Consider the following 12,424-nt stretch of genomic DNA (forward strand, 5'->3'; position numbering starts at 1 on the left):
AAAAGAAAACCCAGAAAGATTTCCTGTTCTTCTTTTACTTGTTGGGAGCTTTCCCGTGTAAATAGTTTTATTTCTTTTCTTTGGGGATCGATAGGAGAAGACCATGATTAAATTGTTGAAGTGACTCTTACATGCATTATTGTTGATTTAACCAAGAGTCCATATTTCCTTGTCTTCTCCTGTTTATTGAATGCTTGCAGATTCCAGCTTAGTCCAATGCACGTGCATTGTTATTATTATTCACATCATTCGGTCATGCAAGTGAAACGCAATTATGACGATATATGATATAACCATTGAGATGGGAGAAGATGGTATGAACTCGACCTCTCTTGTTTTTGTAAATATGATTAGTTCATCATTCCTGATTCAGCCTATTATGAATAAACATGTTTGCAATGACAATTAGAGATTATAGTTGCTTATGCCATGCTTAATTAGCTAGGAGCTTATAATGGTTTACCTTGCGTGCCAACATGCTATTAAAATGGTTGTGATGTGGTATGATAGGGTGGTATCCTCTTTTGAACGATTCGAGTGGCTTGACTTGGCACATGTTCACGCATGTAGTTGAAACAAAATCAACATAGCCTCTACGATATTTATGTTCATGGTGCATTATATCCTACTCATGCTTGCATTCGGTGTTGATTAATTTTAATGCATGTTCATGACTGTTGTCGCTCTCTAGCTGGTCGCTTCCCAGTCTTTTTCTAGCCTTCACCTGTACTAAGCGGGAATACTGCTTGTGCATCCAATCCCATAAACCTCAAAGTTATTCCATATGAGTCCACCATACCTACCTATATACGGTATCTACCTGCCGTTCCAAGTAAATTTGTATGTGCCAAACTCTAAACCTTCAAATATACATTCTGTTTTGTATGCTCGAATAGCTCATGTATCAACTAGGGATGTCCGTATCTTCCATGTTAGGCGGGTTATTCTCAAGAGGAGTGGACTCCGCTCCTCACTCACGAGAAAATGGCTGGTCACCGGGATGCCCAGTCCCATGCTTTATGCAAATCAAATCAAAATAATTGCAAACAAAACTCCCCCGGGACTGTTGTTAGTTGGAGGCACTCGTTGTTTCGAGCAAGCCATGGATTGATGCTTGTTGGTGGAGGGGGGTATAAACTTTACCACTCTATTTGGAAACCGCCTATAATGTGCGTAGCATGGAAGATATCGCCATCTCTTGGTTGTTATGTTGACAATGAAAGTATACCGCTAAAAATATTATTCATCTCTATTTCAAAATCGAGCTCTTGCGCCTCTACAAATCCCTGTTTCCCTCTTTGAAGGGCCTATCTATTTACTTTTATGTTGAGTCATCATCCTCTTATTAAAAAACACCAGTTGGAGAGCACCGCTGTCATTTGCATTCATTACTGTTACTTTACATTGAGTATGACTTGATTGGATCTTTTTTACCATGAATTACAATGTCTAGTCAGTCCTTGATCTTTAAAGGTGCTCTGCATTTATGTTTTGCGATCTCAGAAAGGGCTAGCGAGGTACCATCCTGTTATATCATATCATGATTGTTTTGAGGAAGTGTTGTCATCCGAGATTTATTATTATTGCTTGCTAGTTGCTTATGCCATTGATATGAGTAAACATGAGACCTAAGTGTTATTGGGAATGTGGTTAGTTCATAATCTTTGCTGAAAACTTGAATGCTGGCTTTACATATTTACAACAACAAGAGCAAACAGAGTTTGTAAAAGTTTTTCTTTATCACTTTCAGTTTGTCAACAGAATTGCTTGAGGACAAGCAAAGGTTTAAGCTTGGGGGAGTTGATACGTCTCCGTCGTATCTACTTTTCCAAACACTTTTTCCCTTGTTTTGGACTCTAACTTGCATGAGTTGAATGGAACTAACCCGGACTAACGCTGTTTTCAGCAGAATTGCCATGGTGTTATTTTTGTGTTGAAATAAAAGTTCTCGGAATGACTTGAAAATCAACGGAGAATTATTTTGGAATATATAAAAAATACTGGAAGAAAGATCCACGTCAGGGGGGCCACCACCTGTCCACGGAGATTTTTTTGGAAATAATAAAAAAATACTGGCAAAGAATCAAGGCCAGGGGGCCCACACCCTAGCCACGAGGGTGGGGGCGCGCCTCCCCCTGGGCGTGCCCCCTGCCTCGTGGGCCCCTTGGAGCTCCACTGACCTCAACTCCAACTCCATATATTCGTGTTCGGGGAGAAAAAATAAAGGAGAAGGATTCATCGCATTTTGCGATACAAAGCCGCCGCCAAGCCCTAAACTCTCTCGGGAGGGCTGATCTGGAGTCCGTTCGGGGCTCCGGAGAGGGGAATCTGTCGCCATCATCATCATCAACCATCCTCCATCACCAATTTCATGATGCTCACCGCCGTGCGTGAGTAATTCCATTGTAGGCTTGCTGGACGGTGATGGGTTGGATGAGATTTATCATGTAATCGAGTTAGTTTTGTTAGGGTTTTATCCCTAGTATCCACTATGTTCTGAGATTGATGTTGCTATGACTTTTCTATGCTTAATGCTTCTCACTAGGGCCTGAGTGCCATGATTTCAGATCTGAACCTATTATGTTTTCATGAATATATGTGAGTTCTTGATCCTATCTTGCAAGTCTATAGTCACCTACTATGTGTTATGATCCGGCAACCCCGAAGTGACAATAATTAGGACCACTCCCGGTGATGACCGTAGTTTGAGGAGTTCATGTGTTCACCATGTGTTAATGCTTTGGTCTGGTACTCTATTAAAAGGAGGCCTTAATATCCCTTAGTTTCCGCTAGGACCCCGCTGCCACGGGAGGGTAGGACAAAAGATGTCATGCAAGTTCTTTTCCATAAGCACGTATGACTATATTCGGAATACATGCCTACATTACATTGATGAATTGGAGCTAGTTCTGTGTCACCCTAGGTTATGACTGTTACATGATCGATCGCATCCGGCATAATTCTCTATCATCGATCCAATGCCTACAAGCTTTCCATATATTGTTCTTTGCTTATTTACTTTTCCGTTGCTATTGTTATCATCACTATAAAACACCAAAAATATTACTTTTGCTACCGTTACCTTTTGCTATCGTTAACACTACTATCATATTACTTTGCTACTAAACACTTTGCTATATATATTAAGTTATCCAGGTGTGGTTGAATTGACAACTCAGCTGCTAATACTTGAGAATATTCTTTGGCTCCTGTTGGTGTCAAAACCGACAGATCTCGGGTAGGGGGTCCTGAACTGTGCGTCTAGGCTGGATGGTAACAGGAGGCAAGGGACACGAAGTTTTACCCAGGTTCGGGCCCTCTCGATGGAGGTAAAACCCTACACCCTGCTTGATTAATATTGAAGATATGGGTGTTACAAGAGTAGATCTACCACGAGATCAGATAGGCTAAACCCTAGAAGCTAGCCTATGGTACGATTGTATGTTGTGATTGTTGTCCTACAGACTAAAACCCTTCGGTTTATATAGACACCGGAGAGGGTTAGGGTTACACAAGGTCGGTTACAAAGGAGGAGATATCCATATACGTATCGCCTAGCTTGCCTTCCACGCCAAGTAGAGTCCCATCCGGACACGAGACGAAGTCTTCAATCTTGTATCTTCATAGTCTAACAGTCCGGCCAATGGAGATAGTCTGGCTGTCCGGAGACCCCCTAATCCAGGACTCCATCAGTAGCCCCTGAACCAGGCTTCAATGATGATGAGTCCGGCGCGCAGTTGTCTTCGGCATTGCAAGGCGGGTTCCTTCTCCAAATACGTCACAGAAGAATTTGAATATGAGGATAGTGTCCGACCCTGCAAAATAAGTTCCACATTCCACCGCAGAGAGAATAACGCTTTTGCAGATCTAATTTGCTGGCTTGTTTTGGCAGCATGACGTTACGTCATGGCCCGGTGATTGTTCGAACTGTTTCTTTCAACCAGCTCCACACATAACGCGAGGCGGTTTCGTGACATGTCTTGCTGAAGCGGAGATCGTGTTCCCCCAATTACGGGATTCTCATCAATACGGGCATGGGTAACCCAACCGTGTCTAGGACTCCTAGATTATAGGCAAGTCCTAAACGGCTACGGAGAGGACGCTTGATATTCACCCTCTTTATAAAGGGACGGGGTTTTTGCTTTTTCTCTCTCATGCTCAATCGAACCCTTCCTCTGCCTCGAGTTCTAACACCCAAAGCCCAGGTTAGGTGCTTCGGATCTTAATCATGTCCGGATCCAGCCTTCAAGGCCGATGGATGCCCTCCTCCGTGACGGAAGAGGACATTAAGAAGTTGAGGGAGGCCAAATACCTGACCGCTGAGGTTTCGCATCGGCTGCCTGCTCAAGGGCAGGCCGTCCCTACTCCTGAACCCAATGAGAATGTTGTGTTCGTCTCCCACTTCCTCCGAGGTCTAGGCCTCACTCTGGATCCTTTCGCCAGGGGCTTGATGTTCTATTACGGGCTAGATTTCCACGATCTAGCTCCGGACTCCTTTCTCCACATCATGACATTTATTGTCGTGTGTGAGGCCTTCCTCCGTGTGACCCCTCACTTCGGCCAGTGGCTCAAGACCTTTGAAGTACAACCGAAGATGATCGAGGGGCAACATGCAGCGTGCGGAGGTGCATCAATAGGCAAGATGGCAGGCGCTCCATGGCCGAAAGGTTCCTTTCCAGAGGTTTCCGAATTATGGCAACGGGAGTGGTTTTACGTCACGGCTCCCAGAAGTGCCAAGTGGGTGGCTGCCCCCGCTTTTCGCCCGGGCCCCCACCACAACTGATGTCATGGATTAACATGGGTCTGAGCTGGGGTCCAGCCAAGGATGTGCCTATACTGCAAAGCCGCATCTGAGATCTCTTCGAGGGAGATTTTAATTTGGTTGCGGTAATACAAGTTATGCTGGTTCGTCAAGTCCAGCCTTGCAAACGCCGGCCCCTGCGCTTGTGGGAGTTCAACCCAGAGGGACCACGTGCCATTCAAAGTTTCCTCGGCCTGACGCACGAGGAGATGTACAAGTCATTCTTCGGACCTCAAGTGGAATGTCCGGATATCACCGCTGACGTGGGCCTGAGCAGTAACCGCGCCGCCGAACAAGTAAGAAATCCTCTAGCCGAACACGTTGTCTTTTATTCGAAGTTATTTCTGAGAGTTCACTTTTTGACCAGGACTGGCTAACAAAGGCGAGGATGATTCGGTGTTTGGCCCCCCTCCCTAAGGGTTTGGAAAATCCGGTATTGGAGAAGATGCTCGAGGTTGCACCTTGCCCGGAGCCCTTGAAGGAAGATACCGAGGGAGATAATACGGGCGGACGCGGGCCCCCAACGCTATCTGCTCCAACCGAGGGAACGAGCGTCTCCATGAAGGAGGACGATCGGGGGAGGAAAAGGACTGCTTCCGAGGATCCGGAAGCCGAAGCCTCCAAACGGGAGAAGAGGTCTCCCACTGAGGGTCCCGCCTTGGGGGGTGCTTCTGCCGCACAGAGTCCGCGGGGGGATCAGCCCTCCAACGAGTCGTAAGTGATCCAAAATATTTCAATAGTAAGGTTATGCTATCTTTTTCCTCTGAGAAAATAACCACCGCATCTATCTCACAGTTCGGGCCTCCGCCCCTCTCAAATGAGCTTGTCTTCGGGGGATCTTATTCTAGAGATGATGGAGAGCGAAACGCCTCCCCCGGACTCCTCCGCTCCAGAAGCGGGCGACCCCGAAGTGTCGTCGCGGAGGGCCTCTCCGGATCCGGTGAGGCCAGAAGATAATCCCGTAGACCTCCAAAGTCCCTAGTGTCCGGCTCCTGGAGAGAGCATACGAAAGATTCTGGCACTGTCTGGTGTGCGGACGGATGTTCTGAGGGAGTTGGTGGGGAGAGCGGCCATCTCAGAAGAGCACCGTACGCTGATGGGTACGGTGATGGAGAGAATCTCGTCCGCTGAAAGCGGATTACATGAAGCCTTTATGAGTCTATTGACAGGCTTTGAGGTATGTGAGATAATATGTGATAGTACTGCACATGTTATAGTAGCCCCTGAGACTTTGGTTGTCATCGATAACGGCGGTGAACAGAGGATAATATTCCCAGGAAATAACCAAACTGCCTTTATGTGCAGGTGGTGGGAGCTCCGGTGGCTAGCCGGACTAGGGAGTTTGCCCAATTAAAACTGCAATTGGATGCAGCAGACACCGACATCGAGCTTGTTAACAAGAGGCTTGACGAGGCACAGGATAAGTGTTATTATCCGGTGAATGCCACATAGTAAGAGCAGCATAATGCCAGTATCTTTAATATGTTGTGACTGCAGATGGATCTGCCACCGTGGAAGCCTTGCGGGCGGAACTTGCCCGAGCCAAGGAACAAGCGAGGATTAGTAATGCGGCTGCTTTAAAGGCAGCCGAAGAGTTGAAAGCCGAGAAGGCCGCACATTGCGAGAGCCAGGGGAAGATGGCCAAGATGGCCGTAGAATTAAAAGACACTGCCAATCGTTGCCGGTTCCTTGAAAAAGAAAACCGAGCGAAGGCAACGGACCTTGAGAAGGCCGCGACGGCGGACAAAGACACCTGTTCTGCTATGAGAGCGGAGAAGGAGGAGCTGCGAGAAGCCGGGGATATTGCGGCTGGGAAACCCTTTATGTTACGGAGGAAGTTCAGAGATCCTCGGTATGCCCCTTTGGATTGGCTGTGGAGTTCGGCAGATGCGTATATGGATTTGGCGGCGAGCGCTGCCGATGCGGACAAGTACTTCCAAGGTCAGACAGGTCGTGAAGTGGACAAGCTGTTTTGGACGCAATTCCACGTTCCAGAGCATCAGCTTTCATTGACTGCCAGCTAGCCGAATGGGCCAAACTGAATAGGTTGTCCGAACTCGCCATGAGGTCTATTGTGGATCAGCTATGGCCGAAAAGACCAAAGTCGAACATCTATTTCAGCTTAGTGCAGCAGTTCCTTGATGCGGTGTCGCGCATTAATGCGATGAAGAGGTCGGCGTGCATAGAAGGCTCGCGGATGGCCCTTGCCCGTGTTAAAGCATACTGGGCAGAGATGGACGCTACCACTGTTGCGGCGCAGGGATCGGCCATAGGCCGGGTGGCTGCCGAGCACTATTTCGAGGAGGTTCTCGAGGGTGCTCGTTTGATAGAGGCCCAGTGCTCGAAAAATATTATGTTTCAGTGATATGTATTGTAAGCACAATGCTTTTATGAATTTTTTATAAGGTTATTTTTATACTTTTGCCTGAAAGTAGTATGATGCCTTCTGTGCGGCCGTTTATGTATACTTGTGTATAACCTGAAAGATTGCAGCCGTCGGCTTCAACCCCCACGCATAAAATGCGGGGGTGCTCGCAAAAAACGCGTGTTCACACTTAACCCCACGTCTTGGTCCTATTAAGGAGGTGATAGCGTAGCGAGCGAGGCAACCGGAATATAATGCTTTAAACTTTCACTTAGCCATAGGAGTTTGATAGTGGGGCTACTAGATAGCCCCTGGTGGCTCCGCACTCTCCTGATCGCGGGGTGCATACATGCCTGGCCGGGAAACGTCCCTTCGTTAAGGCGGAGGAATTCTAACATTCCGATAGGTCACCGAGTGGTTGACCAGTCTCACGCTATATCATGACAGTCAGTTTTCGGCTTTCTCTACTGAGGTGCTCGTCTGGATGAACCAGGGCACAATCGCAGTAGTTCTCCTGGTGCTACCTTAGCCGGTAAAGCAGAACATAAGGCACCAAAACACAGGAGCCGGGCAAACCCAACATTTGACCAAAGACAATGATTCGGAGCTGATGCATATAAGGCCAAACTCGCGATGCTGAACACTCCCTAAGGTATTCGGTCTTTATGGTATAAACTGGGCCCAAATAGTGCCCTTCGTAAGAAACCCCTTGTGTCCAGGTACGTGCATTATTTTGACGTGGCCACATGCCAAGACGCTAGCATACTTCTCAACTGTGCTGAGAATGCGGTGGATATGTATCAACAAGAGACAGTAAAAAAGGTTTACGCAGGGTCTTAATCTGAAAAGAATCCTTGGAGCGGGTCCCTGCTGCATGTCTGCGCCTGTGTCTCCATTGTGCCATATCCTGGACAGGTGTAGCACGATGATCATCTGTAAAAGAGAGGAGCTTAGGTGAAAAAGCTGTCGTGCAAAAAGATAGTTTTTTAAAGAAATCATGTATAATTCTAGGTAAGTAAGAATTGCCGCTTGTCTGTGCACGTTGAGCCCCTTGTATTTGTAATAGGGGTGTGATCATTGATCCGGTATAAATTGCATATGGCTGCGCCGGACTCGTCTAGCCGTGTCCGAGGTCGTGACGACCTGCTAAATGCTTTAGTTGGTGAGGCCATTTTTAGTGTGCGGCTGCCAAGGCAGCCGCATGCTCTTCGGCGCACAGAGATCGCTTAATACTTCTGTTCACTGTAATGATGCCACATGGACCGGGCATCTTGAGTGTGAGGGAAGCGTAGTGTGGTACTGTGTTAAAGCGAGCGAAAGCTTCGCGTTCGAGTAGTGCTTGATAGCCACTTTGAAACGGAGCGATGTGGAAGGTTAAATGTTCGTTACAGAAGTTATCGGGGAAGCCGAATATAACTTTTAGTAGCAGGGAGCCCGTGCAATGAGCCCCTGGGACTGGCGTTACTCCTTTAAAGGTAATATTGCTATGGCAAATTTTTGTTGGGTCTATCCCCATTTCGTGGATTGTATCCTGGTATATCAGGTTTATACTGCTGCCACCATCCATCAGGACTCGTGTGAAGTGGTATCCGTCAATTATTGGGTCTAATACCAGGGCAGCCCATCCTGCACGCTGGACACTTGCTGAGTAATCATGATGGTCGAAAGTGATTGGTTGAGACGACCAGTGGCAGGACTCCGCGGTGATAGGCCTTCGGGCGTATTTTGCTGGTGGTGCCATTTTGTTTCTGCCATTGATCACGTGTAACACATTTACTGTTTTGACTTCTGGTGGAAATTTCTTTTGTTCCCCAGTGTCTTCCTTGAGAGGCTCATCCTCATCTTCGCTTGGTGTATCATCCCCCTTGTGTACGGTGTTTAGCTTGCCGAACTGCTTGAAGACCCAACATTCTCTGTGGATGTGATTGGCTGGTTTGCCAGGGGTGTTATGGACCTGACATATTTGGTCCAGAATTTTGTTTAGGCTGGACAGTTCGTCTCTGGCGCCTTTAGGGGGCGGCTTTTGCTGACCTGGCTGAGAGCTTTTGAATCTGGCGTTTACTGTCGTGCTCTTCGTGCTGTCTCTTTTATTCCGGCGTTTGTTATTGCTGTTGCACCGTGATTTCCCATTTCCATCTCTAACTTCAGATGTACTGGGGTCGCTGGAGATGCATCGGGCTAGCCAGCTGTCTTCACCCGCGCAAAAGAGGGTCATGAGGCCTGTTAATGCTACCATTGTTCTCGGTTTTTCTTGGCCGAGGTGTCGGGCAAGCCATTCATCACGGACGCTGTGCTTAAAAGCTGCCAAATGTCCGGGCAGTCGACAATTTGGTTCTTTTTAGTAAGAAACCTGTTCCAAAGCTTTCGGGCTGACTCTCCGGGCTTTTAAGTTATATGACCCAAATCATCTACATCCGGAGGTCGGACATAAGTCCCTTGAAAGTTTTCCCGAAAAGCGTCTTCTAGCTCTGCCCAGCTTCCAATGGAGTTTTCGGGGAGGCCTTTAAGCCAATGACGAGCTGGCCCTTTGAGTTTGAGTGGTAAGTACTTGATGGCGTGGAGATCATCTCCTCGAGCCATATGGATGTGGAGGATATAGTCCTCGATCCAGACCCCAGTGTCTGTTGTTCTGTCGTATGCCTCTATGTTTACAGGTTTGAATCCCTCTGGAAATTCATGATCCAGCACCTCATCGGTGAAACATAGGGGGTGTGCGGCACCCCTGTATCTGGGTGTACCGCGTTGTTCGGATGTTTGTTGTGTTATATCGTATGCTCGGGCGCGCTTGCGTGGTCCATAGATGGATCTATTTGCGCTGTCCTTTTGGTGCAAGCCCTCGCATGAATCGCGTATTGTCTTGTGGGTGGCATTGTTTGCCGCTCTATGTTGGCCGTGAGGTCGTCTATCCGGCCAGGTGGCTGTTTTGATTTTTGGTTGTGAGGGGTCTGAGGCCTCCTCATCGAATTCAGGTAGCAACTTCCGCTTTGGGTAGCTCTTGGTGGGGCGATTGTCGCCGTACTTCGCTGTTGTGTTGAGTACTTTACTCCATCTGATTTGGAGTGTGTCCTGCGCAGCCTTGAGCCTTTGCTGCTTCTTTTTCAGACTCCTCGCGGTGGCAACAAGCCTTTGACGGGCATTCTGCCGCTCCGGGTGCCTGTCTGGCGTTGTGTCGTCCGGACTATTATCTTTGACCGAATTGGTTTGTTCGGTTTGATTCTCCGTATTGCCGTGGTCCGGCAGTGGTTTGCCCTGCTCCAACGTTGGGTTTGTGTTATCGTTATTTCTGGCGACGCGTGATTTGGGGCGGCGCTTGCGCCGCCGTTTTGACTGCTTCTCGAGGGAATAAGCCTTCAGTGCGTCCTTCCGTTCCTCATCTTCTTCTTTTGGTGTATCCACCATGTATGCGTCATATGATGAAGTGGACGTCCAGCACCCTGTGGGCGGTGGTTCCTCTTCGCCTCCCGCATCATTGTCCATACCGTCGATGTCTTCGGAGTCGAAGTCGAGCATGTCGGTTGAATCATTGATAGTGGCTATTAAGTGGGTGGTGGGTGGGCATCGAATTTCTTCGTCATCCACATCCCAATCCTGTTGGCCATGATACGGCCAGGGCTCTCCTGACAAAGAGAGAGACTTTAGTAAATTCAGAATGTCGCTGAAGGGCGAGTGCTGAAAGGTATCCACGACGGTGAATTTCATGATCGGCGCCCAATCGGATCCGATTGGCAGGGGCGCGAATGGTTCGGGGTCCGGAAGAGAGTCCGACACCTTGGAGTCATGGGCTGCATGGAGATTTATGCTGGTGTTCGGCTCGATCGCCGTTGAGACTGCAGCCCCTGAGGCGGTGTCTAACCACCCGTCCTCGATTGGCGCAGTTGGCTCCGAACTAAGGGTCAGAGTTGATGCGGGTGCGGCTTCTAGGGTACTGTTCGGTGGCAGAGCTAGGTCATACCCATCGCAACAGCGCGGCGTGCCCAGCTGTGGCTCGAATCCGTCGAAGATCAAGTCCCCACGGATGTTGGCCGTGTAATTCAAACTTCCAAATCTGACCTGATGACCAGGGGCGTAACTTTCAATCTACTCCAGATGGCCAAGAGAATTAGCCCGCAGTGCAAAGCCGCCGAATATGAAGATCTGTCCGGGGAGAAAAGTCTCATCCTGGACCACATCGCTATCGATGATAGTAGGAGCCATCAAGCCTAACGGCGACGACATAGAGGAACTCTCAATGAAAGCACCAATGTCGGTGTCAAAACCGGCAGATCTCGAGTAGGGGGTCCCGAACTGTGCGTCTAGGCCGGATGGTAACAGGAGGCAAGGGACATGAAGTTTTACCCAGGTTCGGGCCCTCTCGATGGAGGTAAAACCCTACGTCCTGCTTGATTAATATTGAAGATATGGGTGTTACAAGAGTAGATCTACCACGAGATCAGAGAGGCTAAACCCTAGAAGCTAGCCTATGGTATGATTGTATGTTGTGATTGTTGTCCTACGGACTAAAACCCTTTGGTTTATATAGACACCGGAGAGGGTTAGGGTTACACAAGGTCGGTTACAAAGGAGGAGATATCCATATACGTATTGCCTAGCTTGCCTTCCACGCCAAGTAGAGTCCCATCCGGACACGAGACAAAGTCTTCAATCTTGTATCTTCATAGTCTAACAGTCCGGCCAATGGAGATAGTACGGCTGTCCGGAGACCCCCTAATCCAGGACTCCCTCAGAGCCCCTTGTGTCGAATCAATAAATTTGGGTTGAATACTCTACCCTCGAAAACTGTTGCGATCCCCTATACTTGTGGGTTATCACTCGTCCGACTTCACTGAAGAATTTTTTACTTAATTCATTTTTTGTGTGCACTGTTCTAATTTTTGCAAACTTCCCCATTTCATGTCTCCAAACTATCTTTTTTAAATGTCCTTTGAACTATGTTTTTCCTAAATGCATGAACTGCTCGACAACACTCTTTGATATTGGGATTCTTGTACTTTTGAAACGTATCTTTGTATAACTAGTTGGGTTTGGTAGTAAATCCCGTGAAATCAACACCCATTAGTCAAAAAACCTTTAATTAAAATGTTCAAAAGAAAACTTTAACTAGTACGTTGTTTGTAGAATGCAAGTAGCATTAGCAGTACCCACGCATGTTCTTCTCCAAACAAATACTAGTATTTTTTTACACAAGGTTGTGCTTGTTTTCATGCCACACATTTTCGTCCTTATCTGTACATCTTCTCTCCTAGAACTAACCAACACCA

This window comes from Triticum aestivum, chromosome 3A, assembly GCF_018294505.1.
Source record: "Triticum aestivum cultivar Chinese Spring chromosome 3A, IWGSC CS RefSeq v2.1, whole genome shotgun sequence".
Taxonomy (NCBI): Eukaryota; Viridiplantae; Streptophyta; class Magnoliopsida; order Poales; family Poaceae; genus Triticum; species Triticum aestivum.